Source organism: Mobula hypostoma, chromosome 2 (genome assembly GCF_963921235.1).
Source record: "Mobula hypostoma chromosome 2, sMobHyp1.1, whole genome shotgun sequence".
NCBI classification, from domain to species: domain Eukaryota; kingdom Metazoa; phylum Chordata; class Chondrichthyes; order Myliobatiformes; family Myliobatidae; genus Mobula; species Mobula hypostoma.
Window position 1 is genome coordinate 137,046,123 of NC_086098.1, and position 14,193 is coordinate 137,060,315.

Consider the following 14,193-nt stretch of genomic DNA (forward strand, 5'->3'; position numbering starts at 1 on the left):
GTATTAAATGCAACGGCCAAGTAATGTCAGAATGGCAATCTAACACACGGTTTTAAGTTCGCATTTTAATTTTTCCAAAGCCCCAGCAATATCTCCATCCAGGGATGACTTAAAGCACCATCTCCCGCCACGGGGGAAGACTCAGAACCCAGCCCCGTTCGATTACCATTATGACGTCATCCATTTGTTTCTTTCCGCAGTGACGACACTTCCGGACTTTCATCAGTTTAGGTTGCACGCCGAGCGGCGGAGTTCGTGTGAGAGGGTGAGCCTAATGACGTAAGAGCCTCTCGCCCCCAGCACAAAGAGTGAGTCGGGGCGAAGCTGGAGGTTCAACATAAAGGAAGCGCAAAGGGTGGGCGTCAGAGTAAGGGAGGGGATTTGCAAAGGGAGATGTGAATGCAAGCCCCACGGCTCTTCAGGTAAGCAAGAACAGACAATTGTTTTAATTGTATTTTTATACCAACGACTTTGTTGTTTAATTCGAAGTTTGGCATTGAATGTTTTGGGCAGGGGAATTGTTGGTGAGATGGACAGAGGTTCGGAATGTGTGTGTGTGTGTGAGAGAGAGAGAATCTGCACCAGATTGCTCACACCAGGCAGCCACACTCTACATGCATTTGGCATTACACCTCGCAGATTTTACTGCGTGTCTCGTTTAAAATTAGAAATACTGTGTTTTTGTTAATCTCCCCCACCCCTCGGCGTTACGCAATTATGCATCGCAACTTCCATGTGAATGTTTTTGGACAAAAGGTGATCTGTTGTTGTTGATGTGCTGTGTTATTCTGAGGTTTTGGGTACCGTTATAAATAAATAAATAAATAACACCCACACTGCTCTCCCTCCCCGATTGACAGAAGGGTGGCGACGGGCATCAAGTTGTGTTCGGTTGATTTTATCCTCACTCGCTCTGCCTAGCAGCCCCGTTATTTTTCTGAGGTTCCTTCGGTGCTGAGAACATCGGCTCGGAGGCGACGGCATGCTTGTAGCGGCGGCGTGAAGTCTCCAAACTTTACAGATGATCAACCTGCGGATACATTCATGTTGAAAACAGCGATTTGCTACATTGTTTCCCAGCCCACCCGCGAAAGCCTGCACGATTCCCCCCCCCCCTCGCTCTCGCTGTCAGCCCAGCAGAGATTCCTTTTGTGTTAACTTGTATTATTCAAAACGGGTTTGTGGTGTTCCTGGTTACTCCCAATTTGACATTTTGTTTAGCTTTTGACTGCATCCCCGTATCTCCCAATTGACACATTTTGTTTCAAGCCATTGTCTCTCAGGCTTCGTGCTTTCCCCTTCCCTAAGAGTTTTGATTTATTTTAGTCCGGGGTTGGGTACGAGCTTTTGTTGTTCGTGGTGATCTCAGTCCGTTTGACGTGTACTCAGTATTAAAATAATTGATGGTTCTCGTGTGAACGCCGCTTTGACGGTCCTTTCCCGCCTCTCCGGAGGGAATGCCTCTCCGCACTGCCACCCCGGACCCTGGCCGATAATGAGCAGCCCTTGTGCCGTCACCCTACAGCGGCGGGCTCCGGTCATCGAGCCTCGCTCGCGTTGCTTTTCATTGGAGTCTTTCGGTTAAAAAAAGTTGCGCTTGTTTTTAAAGCCCAAACTTTATATGATTTAGGGTTTGTATTTTTCTTGGAGCAAACCAGGCTGAGGAGAAGATTGGTCTGTTACTGTCTCAATGAATAAAAACTTCGTTTTGCACGTCGTTCATAAAGAAAATTTCATCACAGTGACAGAATAGTGAGGCGGACAACAAAGTGCAAGGCTATGATGAGGTAGATTGAGGTCAGTGGTCCTTTTTGTGGTACAAGAGGTCCGTCCAGTAGTCTTAGCATTCGGGTAGACGCTGCCCTTCAGCCTGGTAGTATACGCTTTCAGGCTGTCGTACCTTCTGCGGGGACAACAGGGATGTTCGAAATAATGGGGTGCATAGTCGTAATTTTCTTCTATAGTTCAAAACCAGAGGGCATTGGTTTAAGATGGATAAGTAAAAGGGTTGGAGGGGATCGAGGAGCAAAGGTTCTCCCTGGTGTCTGGAATGGGAAACACACTTCCTGGGAAGATAGTGGAGCCTGGAATTCCACTATCTGGAGAATCTGGAGAAGCATTTGAATCAGCGAGGCTGCTGGCCAGGTGCTGGTAGATGGGAATGGTACAGGGGGTTCCCAGCCTAGGATCCACAGAGCCCTTGGTCAATGGTATTGGTTCATGGCAGGAGGGGGAGAAAAGTTGGAAAGCCCTTGGAATAGAAGGAAGTTGATGTGTATAGTGGCCTGATGAACCTGTGTCTGTGTTTCTTGACTGTAGGCACTTAGAGAGCTGAGTTAGCTTGCATGGTTACAAGGCCAAAGTGTTCAGATCACTCTCACTTTCTAGTTATTGGTCCGTAGATCCCACAGGTTGTGACTCTCCAAATGTTGGTCCTGGTTTTGTTTACTGTCTCTGCTTCAGGGAAAGATTTCCAACCCCCCCCCCCAACACACACACACACACACACACACACACCCCAAATCTATCTACTTGTTTGTTTCCAATTAAGTTCCTCTTGAATCCTCTATGCAGACACCCTGCCCAATGTGAAGTGGGTCTTTTATTGGATTTCTACTTTGTGCAATTGCGTGGGTGAATTTGTGTATTGCTTGTCAGTCAGTTAATAGCTGTAAATTAGCATTTCTGAAGAATGACGGGAAAGGTGTAGCTAAAGAGAAATACATTGGACTCCACCTAATCAATATGCACATAAATTATTCTCAGTGTGATATCATTTGCCATGAGACCTTTATACATCCCACAGAGAACTTGAAATGTGTGTTGAAATGGTTTTCCTAATGTATAAATTAGCTGCTGAACATTTAGTGCTTTATCTGTAAAAGGACAATGAAGCTAACCTTACTGGTTATATATTTCAGTGTAACACTGATGATACAAACACTTGGTGTTAAATCAGAATAAAAAGCAATTTGGGATTGAGTGGTTTATTAAAGTTGTTGGTTGCTGCTTAGTACTGATTATCTATGTTTAGGGAAATGGCCATTATAACTAGACCTTTGTTGTATGCTTGCATTGCAATGCCTACTACATTCAATATTAAAGGAAGATGTGTTTATATAACATTAATTGTATCAATTTAAGAATGTTTTGAGACCCTTCACAACTGATGAAGCATCATTCTTGAAATGTAGTCCGCCAAAACCAGAAGCAATATTACAACAATTGTGATGTGGTGATCTTTCAGTCATGTTGGTTCTAAGCAATTGTCCAGGGTACACAGAACATAGAAATCTACAGCACATTACAGGCCCTTTGGCCCACAATTTTGTGCCGCCCATGTAACCTTCTCTAGAAACTGCCTAGAATTTCCCTGCCGCATAACCCTCTATTTTTCTAAGCTCCACATGCCTAAGAGGCTCGTAAAAGACCCTATTGTTTCAGCTTCCACCACCGCCTCTGGCAGTGCATTCCACACACCCACCATTCTCTGTTTTTTAAAAAACCTTACCCCTGACGTCCCCTCGGTACCTATTTTCAAGCACCTTAAAACTATGCCTCCTCGTGTTAGCCATTTCAGCCCTGGGAAAAAGCCTCTGGATAGCCACACGATCAATGCCTCTCATCATCTTGTACACCTGTGATAATTTCAAAATAACACCATCTTTCTGTTTATCAGAGAGCAGACAGGTCTCCACGTTTGGCCTCTCAGTCCTCATTTGTCTCAAACCCAGTAAATTGGGGGAGACACAAGTAGAAACACATGTAAATTCCAGACTGCTTGTGTTACATGAAGGGTGTTCTGTCCAACAAGCTTGTATCGATGAAGATTAGATTCATTTGTCACATGTTCACTGAAACATTGAAACGCACTGTGAAAGGTGTCCTTTGTGTAGACGACCAACAGTCTGAGGATGTGCTGGGGCAGCCTGCAAGTGTTGCTATACTTTCAGCACTGACGTAGGAGGCCCACAGCTTCCTAACCCATATGTCTTTGGAATGTGGGAGGAAACCAGGTCGTCCGGAGGAAACCCACATGATCACAGGAAGAACCTATAATCTCCTAACAGATGGCATTGGGAATTGAATCCTAGATCACTGGCATTGTAGAGCCTTGTGTTAGCCACCATGCTGCCAATGCTACTCTTTTTGTGATTTGGTTATTGGTAGTCTTCCATACAATCAGCAGCCGTGTCCCTTGTGGTTTCTGTGATCCATTCACATACATCTTCCAACATCCTTCAATGTGGGTTCTGTCTGCCAAACCTGTAATGGACTCCACTGCCTTGGTAATCATGTTGAAACATTCTCCTGTTCTTTTACCAAAATCTCTTGCATCTAGCGTAGATTTGGTAATGGCTAGCACAATACCAGTGGTCAGGATTGAATTCCCACTGCTGTCTAAGCAGTTTATAGGTTCTTCCTTTGATCCGGGCAGTCTGATTTCCTCCCACATTCCAAAGACACATTAATTAGTAAGTTGCGGGCATCCTATGTTGGTGTTGGAAGTATAGTGACACTTGCAGGATGCCTAGCGCATCTTTGGACTGTTGGTCATCTGAGTCTACTAAATTCTAGACCAGGGGTTCCCAACCTTTTTTTATGCCATGAGCCAATACCATTAAGCAAGGGGTCCGCAGACCGCAGGCTGGGAACCCTTGTTCTGGCCTGAGTTTATTTCCAACTTCTCCATCCTCCTTCATACAAGTGCCTCCCATAAAACAAATCATTCTATGCACTTGTATGTTCTTATTCCAAAGAACATCTTAGTAAACCAGCAACACAGCCTTTGTTGCTTTCTGCAATGCTACACCTATATTTAGTCTTGCAGCCACTCAGCTAATCACATCCATGCTAACCGTCCGATACCTATATTTGATATTTATCGGCTCTTTGTCCATTGATTTCTATGTATTGATGACTCAAGTGCTTGATACTTAAATGCTATGAGAGTACCTGCCTACACCAAGCTCTTGGGCAGTGCATTCCACGTTCTGACTACCAGTGTGGGGAAAAAAAATTCTTCTTGATGACCTCTAAACCTCTTGCTTCTCAATCAATATTTATGGCTTCAAGTTTTAGAACTTTGGGGAAGTATTTCCCACTATCTGTGCTGTAGAGTACAGAAGACTGCATGACATAGAAGCCATGTCTTTAGAGTACTGCATCCATTATGTTTGCACAGATTCACTGGTTAATTGGAACAGGAAGTTTTTAATGATGTTGGTGTTTTGCAATAAAGTATTTCTCAATCTCTCATTAAATGGAAGTTCAGGACTTCCATTTACAAAACCGTGGAAATTTACTGCATAGAAGAAAGCCACAGGAATTTTGTTTTGTTTGGAGGAGTGAAAGAAATTTGTAACTGTTGTTCCATCCCTTGGCCCTCTTGTCTTCCCTTACTCCAAAGAAGTGAGCGGTATTTCCACTAATCCTTGCAGTGGGCCAAACATAGACAAATGGGACTAACTTCGATAGATATCTTGGTCAGCGTGGATGTATTAGGCTGAAGAGACTACTCCCGTTCCGTATAACTCTAACTCTGAGAACTCAACATTTAAAAATGAGTAGATTTTGACACCAGCTCAAATTCCATAAGACATAGGAGCAGAATTAAGCCATTCAGCCCATCAAGACTGCTCCACCATTTTTTCGTTGCTGATCCATTTCACTCTCAATCTCAATCTCCCACCTAATCCCCATAACCTTTCGCACCCTGACTAATCAAGAACCAACCAACATTGGCTTTAAATATACCCAACGACTTGGTCTCCACAGCCACCTGTGCAATGAATTCCACAGATTTTCCACCCTATGGCTAAAGAAATTTGTGCTCACCTCTGTTCTAATTGGACATCCCTCTATTCTGAGGCTGTGTCCTCTGGTCCTAAACTCCACCACCATAAGAAACATCCTCTTCACATCCACTCTATCTACGCCTTTCAACATTCAATAGGTTTCAATGAGATTCCCCTCAGATGAAGGAGATTAATTCGTGAAAGGTTGAAGCAGTGGACATTTGGATTGACATGGAGCAGGGAGCTGACGTCTGGTGCAGGCCAGCCTTGATCATGTTGAGTGCTGGGGCAATTGACTTGTGCCCTCTCCTATAGTGTGTTCTTGTGTTCACGGTATTACAGCCGAGTACAAGGAATGTAGCCAGGCCTCTGGCTGGAGTAAGAGTTGTGATAATACGGAATGTGAGGAGAATCCAATCCTTGATATCCTTATCATATCACCATCATCATTCTGTGCCATGTCATATGGATGGCCAATCATGGTTTTCAACCATAATTGTTCTTGACTAATTTTTCTACAGAAGTGGTTTGCCATTGCCTTCTGGGCAGTGTCTTTACAAGACAGGTGACCCCAGCCATTACCAATACTCTTCGGAGGCTGTCTGCTTGACGTCGGTAGTCAACATAACCAGGACCTGTGATCACGTGACCCTGATCCGGGGATGGGGGGCTAAGCAGGTGCTACACCTTGCCCCAGGGTGACCTGTAAGCTAACGGAGGGAAGGAACGCCTTCCACCTCCTTTGCCCTGCAGCTCGAGGCTCTTCGTGTGCACATTGTGGTTTTGTAACTTCAGAGAATTAAATTAATTCACAGGAAACACGGGAGTCCAAAGATATGGGTCTAGTTCATTCCTTACTTTAAGCGAGATGGGCATATATCACATAGCAGGATGATGTAAGCAATTGACATTTTTGCAAGGTAGGGGAATTAAGGGTTATGGGGAAAAGGCAGTTAGGTGGAGATGAGTCCATGGTCAGATCAGCCATGATCTTATTGAATGGCAGAGCAGGCTCGACGGGCCAGATGGCCGACTCCTGCTCCTATTTCTTGTGTTCTAACATATTTTTAACATATAACGCTTAATTATTTAAACAAACAAGAATGCCTAATCAAACAATACATGTAAAAGATTACTCCAATATTATTGAAATGTTAAATACACAACATACATCTAAGTAAATTGTAAATTTATTGAGAGTGTCTGCCTCTAGTTTCAAACTCCCACCCCACCTGTGTCAAAAAATGTTTCTTCACTTTTCCACTAATCCATCCAGCTATTTTAAGTCTATGTTATTTGGGTTTTAACCACTCACCTCAGCGGAAGCTGAGCCTTTCCTGTTTGCTCTTGAGCCTCACCTGATTTTATGCACTCATTTTTTTATGAACAGCTGTCTTCCTAACTCCTTTCAACCCCCCCCCCAAAGAGAACAGCCCTACTCTATCCAATCTTCACTCATTCCTACAAAATTTCAATCCTGGTGAATCTCCTGTCTCCTTTCGCTCAGCAACAGTTGTCTGCCACGGATATTCCTGACTCAACAGATTCGTCAGGTTCGAAGTGATGAATGGCCCATTCTTCACCGTTTCTGCGTCCTGGCCTTCGTTGTATAAATATTACTACCAGCGCGGGATTTTCCTGCCACCAATTACGATGCTGTATCAAACATTTAAATCTGTTTTCTTTCGTCTTCTGAGTAATGATCTCCCTCATCTCTCATCTCCTTCCAGTGCCTGTGGGTGTGTTTCTCCAGCTCCAGTCTCCCAATACTTCCTCCCTGGCTCCAGCCTTACTGCAGGGCCTTCGACTACAAGTGTCAGCAATTAGAAACGGGTTTAACATCACTGACGTGAAATTTGTTGTCTTTGTGGTAACAGTACAATGCAATACATAATAGAAAAAAAATGTGAATTTCAGTAGGTATATTTATATATTAAATAGTTAAATAAGTAGTACAAAAATTAAAAATAAAAGTAGTGAGGTAGTGTTCATGGGTTCAATGTCCATTTAGGAATTGGATGGCTGAGGGGAAGAAGCTGTTTCTGAATCACTGAGTGTGTGCCCTAAGGCTTTTGTATCTCCCACCTGATGTTAGCAATGAGAAGAGGGCATGTTCTGGGTGATGGGAGCCCTTCATGATGGATGCCGGCTTGTTGAAGCATCGCTCCTCGAAGTCATTCTCTCACCCTATTCATACCCACGCATTGCCCTAGTAGGAGTTGGTGCGGCAGTCACAACAGCACATCCTCTCGTTGGTAGGAGTCAGTGTCGTGGGTGGGAGCAGGAAGCTGTAAAGACAAAAACAATCAGCTAGTGTAAGATGCGGCTCCTTGAACAAGCTTCATCGATTAATCAACTCAGCCATCTTGTATAAACTCAGCTGCAGGCCCCTGCTTTCCTCCCACATCACAAAGACATGCGGGTTTGCTAGGCTCATCGGCCGCTGTAGGTTGCCCCTGGTTGCCTAGCTGAATCTGCGGGGAGCTGTGAGAATGTGGCTAGGTTGGAATGAGGTTGATGAAAATGGGGGCTTGATGGTCTGAATACATTACCAGGCTGAGGGGCCAGTCTCCATACTCCTCTGGAAAAATTTCACCACGGAGCCAGCAAAAGTGTGTGAACACTGGGAACTGTTCTCCAGGCCACACACCATCCTGACTCAAGAATGGTTTGCTGTTCCTGCATCGGTGGGTCAAGACCCTGAACCTCCCTCCTAATACCATTGTGCGAGCGGCCACACTTCAAGGATGGCAAAGGAGGTAATTCACCATCCTCAAAGGCAATTAGGGATGTGCAATAAATGCTGGCTTTGATTTTTCTAGTGGAAATAAACAAACTGTAGGAGGAATTCAGCAGGTCAAGCAGTACCAAGAAGATGGGAGGGAGTAGGGGAGGTAGAGGAATTGTTGAGATCTTGAATCAGGACTTGTTTAATTCTAAACTGGGGCGTGCTTGCCATATTACTTTTAAATTTTATCTCAAAGTGAAGAATGGAGAATATGTTCTTCATCCATTTGGGAGTTGCTTTACCTTGGTTATGAAAGGCTAGAAATGTAACATCAATATTTTGATGGATCTGGAATAAATTATTCAAGGTTTTCAATGAAGGAAAACTGTCCAAATGCTTGGTAAGTTGCTGGGACCACTTATTTATCTTTTATTTGGCGATACAGCAACCCCTCGACAAACCTGTTTAATTCTAACTTAATTACAGGACAATTTACAATGACCAGTTAACCTACCTGGAATGTTTTTGTCTGTGGGAGGAAACTGGAGCACCTGAAGAAAAAGCACACATTCCACGGGGAGGATGTACAGAGACTCCTTACGGATCAGCACTGGAATTGAACTCCGTACTGCAGAACGCCCCAAGCTGAAATAGCGTTGTGCCAACCGTGGCACAACGTGAAGCCACAGGACTTGTAAAAATTCAGTCAGAGAGCCGTAGATGTTCGTAAGTGCCACATAAATATGCAAACTCCATCTGCTGCCTCCTGCGATTCTGCATTGGAAAAAGATTTACTCCGTTATGGAAGTTACCTTGTCTTGCAATTTATCTATCAAGTCGAACTGCATTTTTAAGCTTGGAGCAAATGGTGGTGGATTTTCTGGGGCTTTGAACTGCTCCTGCAGGTATGTTTGAAAACCTGAGGTCATTCTGAGCTAACCTCCAACTTGTCCACGTTTGCCATCCGCCTTGGCTGTCCAATCTATCCATCCTCCATCCTTTTGTCTCTGAAACCTGCGCTGGCCCGAGAAACCCTGCTCAGCTTCTGCTCCACTCTGAATTTATTCATTCCATTGGAGGCTTTAACACTATCCCATGGAATTTAGGAGACTGAGGTGTATAAAATCTTGAGGGTCATTGTTAAGGTATTTGTACACTCTCCCTTTCCCAGGGAAAGGGAACCTAAAAGTAGGAGGGTAGGTTTAAGGTGAGAGGGGAAAGACTTTAAAGGAGCCTGAGGCCCTCTTGCTGTGCTGTTCTGTGATGTCTGTGCAGATCATGATGCCAAATTTTAAAATTCGTTTGAGAAATTTTGTTTAAATTTTGTTCTGCAATGTTTACTCGACTCTGTGCTGAACTGAGGCTGTGGCCTGCTTTGGCCGTAGTGATGCCTGGCTTTGTGTCCGTAGACTCACTTTCATTCTGAATGCTATTTACTTACTTTTATTGTTTACATGATTTTTTTTCTCTCTGCACATTGGTTGTTTGACAGTCTTGTTTTAATGGTACTTTTTGGGTTTCTTTGTTTTGTGGCTGCCTGTAAGGAGATGTATTTCAAGGTTGTGTAATGGATACATATTTTGATAATAAACGTGCTTTGAACTTTGAATGTTCCTGTGGTCAAGGCTGTGGGGTGGTTTGCTGAATTAAGTTTGCTACTCAAATGCACATTGCTTGTTTAAAACAAACCCTGGTCCTTTCCCATTACGTCCTTCATCTGCAAAGAATTTTGGATCTGATTAGTTGGATTTTTTTTTAATAAGCGGAGAGGTTTTAGTTTGAACAGATGATGGGTTAGCTGTCTGGGAATTGTAGAATTGGTTTGAGTCATGTGTGGTGATGTGGAACTTTTACAAAAAGTTGTCTGGGACTGAATTGTGGTTTTGTGATTCTGCTTTCTGGTGAAATGGGGCAGCTGATGGAGATAGAGATCCATAGTGTGGAGGGAGGAGGTGGCTCATTGACACAGTAGAGCTGCTGGCTTGTAGCTCCAAAGGCCTGGGTTCAATTTTGATTTCCAGCACTGTCTGTACAACTGTGTGGCTTTTTCCTAGGTGCTCCAATTTCCAACCACATCCCTAAGACATGCATTGGCAAATTAATTGGTCACTGTTGTGTATTTAATATTTCAGTAATATTGTTTGATTAAGCATTCTTTGTTTACATAATTCATTACAGATTATATATAAAAGTATGTGAATGGCATACGTCATCATACCACTACGTCATAAGTGTATTTTTCAGTAAAGTAAAAAATGAAACTAAGACATGTTATTTCTGGCTCCACGTTTTTGCTTTCAGTTAGTTTTGTGTCTTGGAGTTTCAAAACATAATTGTAAATTGCCCTAAATGTAAATAGATGGTAGATTCTTTTTGTGTTGGAAATCAAATGGGATTGATCTAAGATTAGCGCAGATGGTGTTTGATTATTGTTGACTTGGGCCCAAGGACCTGTTTTCATGTGTATGACACTGAGGGAGAGACTGAATCACTGAAGTTAAGGTACTATGTTAAGGCCTATGTAGATTTGAGAGCTGCTTTTACTACTAGACGTAGCTTCTTAACCACGTTCTTTTCCCAGCTCTTCAATGGGGCAGCTTTAAACACAGTTTGTCTTTTGCCTAGAGACTGCGATCAAGTTTGGACTGTGAGTCATCCTCTGCTTGCCTGCAATTCTGTTAAAGCCAGGACGATCAGTTCAATGCGCAAGAATTTAAGATGGCACCTGCACATTGAGGTCCTATTTTTGTTCACGTGCTCCAGTCCCAGATACCAGCATGTTGGCATTAACCTCCTGGGTGTGTTTGGGTGCCTCTGCTCTCTCCCTGAGCAAAGGGAGAGGGGTGTACACAGATGGCTCCCTTGGAATCAGAATCAGGTTTAATATCACCGACATACGTTATGAAATTCGTTTTCTTTGCGGTAGCAGTAGAAATCAATACATAATAATAGAAAAAATGTGAATTACAGTAAGTATATATTAAATAGTTAAGTAGTGCAAAAGTAAAAGTAAAATTAGTAAAGTTGTGTTCATAGGTCGATTCAGAAATCGGGAGTGTGTGCCTTCAGGTTTCTGTACCTCCTTCCTGATGGTAGCAATGAGAAGAGGGTATGCCCTGGGTGATGGGGGTCCTTAATGATGAATGCCACCTCCTTGAAGGTGTCCTGGATACTATGGAGGCTAGTGCCCATAATGGAGCTGACTAAGTTTACAACTCCCTGCAGTTTATTTCAATCCTATGTAGTAGCCCCCTATCCCACCCATCCTACCAAATGGTGATGTAGCCAGTTAGAATGTTCTCCACAGTACATCTGTAGAAATGTGCAAGTGTCTGGTGACATGCCAAATCTCCACAAATTCCTAATGGCAGAGTTCAGTTGGGAATGAAATGCCATGGCCTGACAGAGAGCCCCAACTAATAGGTCTCTCCTCCTGGGCCTGGTGTGGTTGGCTGTTCAGACTCTGTGTGGGCTTTGCTCACCAGAGCTTCAGTTTGAATGTCAGCATGCTTTTAAGAGGGCGGTGAGAGAATAGTGATGCAGAAAGGCTGTATGAGGCTGATGTGTGACTGTTGTGCACTCACCCTCTCGATTTTTGGTCTCTTAGATCTACCTTTGGAACTAAACCAGACTCCCCATGCCTCTCAGACGGCACAATACACCATTTGTTTCCATATTCATGGCCTCCCTCAGCTGTTTCCATACGTTACCTTCAGACATGTTTTTCCAAAGTTCTGCTTCCCACACTCTCTCCCCCTCCAACTCAATCACCCTGTGGCATACCTACATCCTCGGACTCGCACACTTCTCTTCTTTCCCCTCTCTGTTTGCTGAGCCTGGTTAATCCAACCTCCACGTTAAGATTCTCACCCTTCTTTGAACTGCTACCCTGGCCTTGGCTGTCCATGACTTGGTCAATTCCCCCAGCCGCAGACTTCGGAGGGGAATCTGCACTCTTCCATTCTTTGTCACCCTCTGACAACCTCTTTGTCCTCCTTTAACTGTAGCATCTTTTAACACTCTAATGTTTGCGTTTACCAGCTCCCTGTCTTTCTGAAAGCCAAACTCAGTCCTCTGCCCTTGTGTGATGGTGTCAGGTCACTTTCACTGCACTTTTCAGAAACATCTCGTGATATTTTGTTGTGTCGAATCTTCTGTAAGAATACAGCTTTCTGTGAGCTATTTATTATCTTTAAATTGCACCCATGCTTTCACTCAGTTGTTTCGAACTTTAACTCTGACCACCTTTTCACAGTGCCCAGAAGTGCCCCACACATTTCGGTTGAAAGCTATCACAGAGTACTTTAGAAATGCAACCCGGATGTTCTTACCACAGGGCTGTGGCCTTTGAAATGTTAACTTTTGCTGAAGTGAGATTGCTGATGCAGGATGTGGGTTTAAATTAGGTGCAACAGTTTCCAGGATGCAGGATTTGGTATGATCGAAGGCTCACTTTGACCTCCGGTACTCACTGGGTAGAAATCCCACTGCGCCCCCCCCCCCCATTTTGTACTACCTCAGCCCAGTTTGTCAGCTTGAATGAGGATGTGTCCTGCCTGCAGATGGTACCAGTCTGATGGTTTGACATCATTCTGCTGCTTGCTTGCTTCTGGTGGCAGGCTGGGGGTTTTCTCTCTTTATGGCCGCCTCCGCATCTCAACCAGCGGTACTTTTGAGACCTCAACCTTTGGCTTTTCCAAGCCCCAAATAAAAGAGCGCAATGATCTGTTTAATAACTGTAGTTGAAAGAACTTAATTTTTGATACAAGCTTGTTTTTTTTCCCCCCTGTTTTCTCCCTCACCCCCACCCTAACATCACTGTATTTCTATATGTTTTTTTTAAAAAGTCAGACATTTTAGTAAACCTTCACCTTTGTCCCAATGGGTTGATTTTCTGGATAACTTTGTAAAACAGCCAGTAAAGATTTCAAGGCATAATAAGGGTAACTTTATCTCTAATGCAAGGAATTATTGTTGTGGACAATTACTTTGGGGATTACTAAAGTCCTTCCAGATAAACTTGTTGTCTCACAAGCTTTAGAAAGGTTAATCGGTCTGGGTTGGGTTCTGCTCCTTGGATACGTTTTTGTTTCAACAAGATACCTCACTTTGAGCATCATTCACATGCATTGAAACTTGGATGGGACAAAATCTTGGTCAAGAGTTAGTATTTAAGATGAGTGCACGGCTTACAAGGAGAAATAAATGGAGATATGGAATTGAAGTTGCTGTGAAAGTCGGCATAGACTCATTGGGCTCAATCACCTCCTTTGTGTCGCAAGGAAAAATTTAAAATGTGAAAATATGAAATCTTTTGGTTATGAAGCTTTGGTTCAAAATCTCCAAAGTCTCTTCATTCCATTTGAGGTGAATCTCAAAAGACAACATTTGATCTCCTCTCTTGACTTTTTTCACCACTGGTTTTACTTCCATTATCTGCCTAGGCATCACTGACTGCACGTCGAAAGAGTTCATTGGTTGTAAAGTGCTTTGCAACACTACAAGAGGCTTGCGAAGCTCTGCTTGAATGAGTTTTCCTTCCCTGTCATTTTGTGTCATGTGCACCTCTGAGAATGTTGTGGTGCTACATTCATTCCGCACTAACGCATGGAAGTGAACATTGAACAATATCAGAGCAAAATGCGGGAAGACTCGAAGCTGCAGAAA

The 14,193-nt window shown here is 43.5% G+C and overlaps 1 protein-coding gene across 7 annotated transcripts in view; it reads left to right on the plus strand.

The window, feature by feature from the left end:
- The first annotated feature begins 268 nt into the window (after positions 1-268).
- Positions 269-14,193, plus strand: part of LOC134342509 (tyrosine-protein kinase Fyn) — a 235,992-nt gene continuing 222,067 nt past the window's right edge. For 3 of the 7 annotated variants that reach the window (XM_063040736.1, XM_063040735.1, XM_063040734.1), the window contains exon 1: positions 270-422. The gene's annotated coding sequence lies outside the window, so the exon portion shown is untranslated. Of the gene's footprint in view, positions 423-9,120; positions 9,432-14,193 lie in introns of those variants that run through there. The other 4 variants (XM_063040742.1, XM_063040741.1, XM_063040738.1 and 1 more) reach the window with 3 other exon arrangements.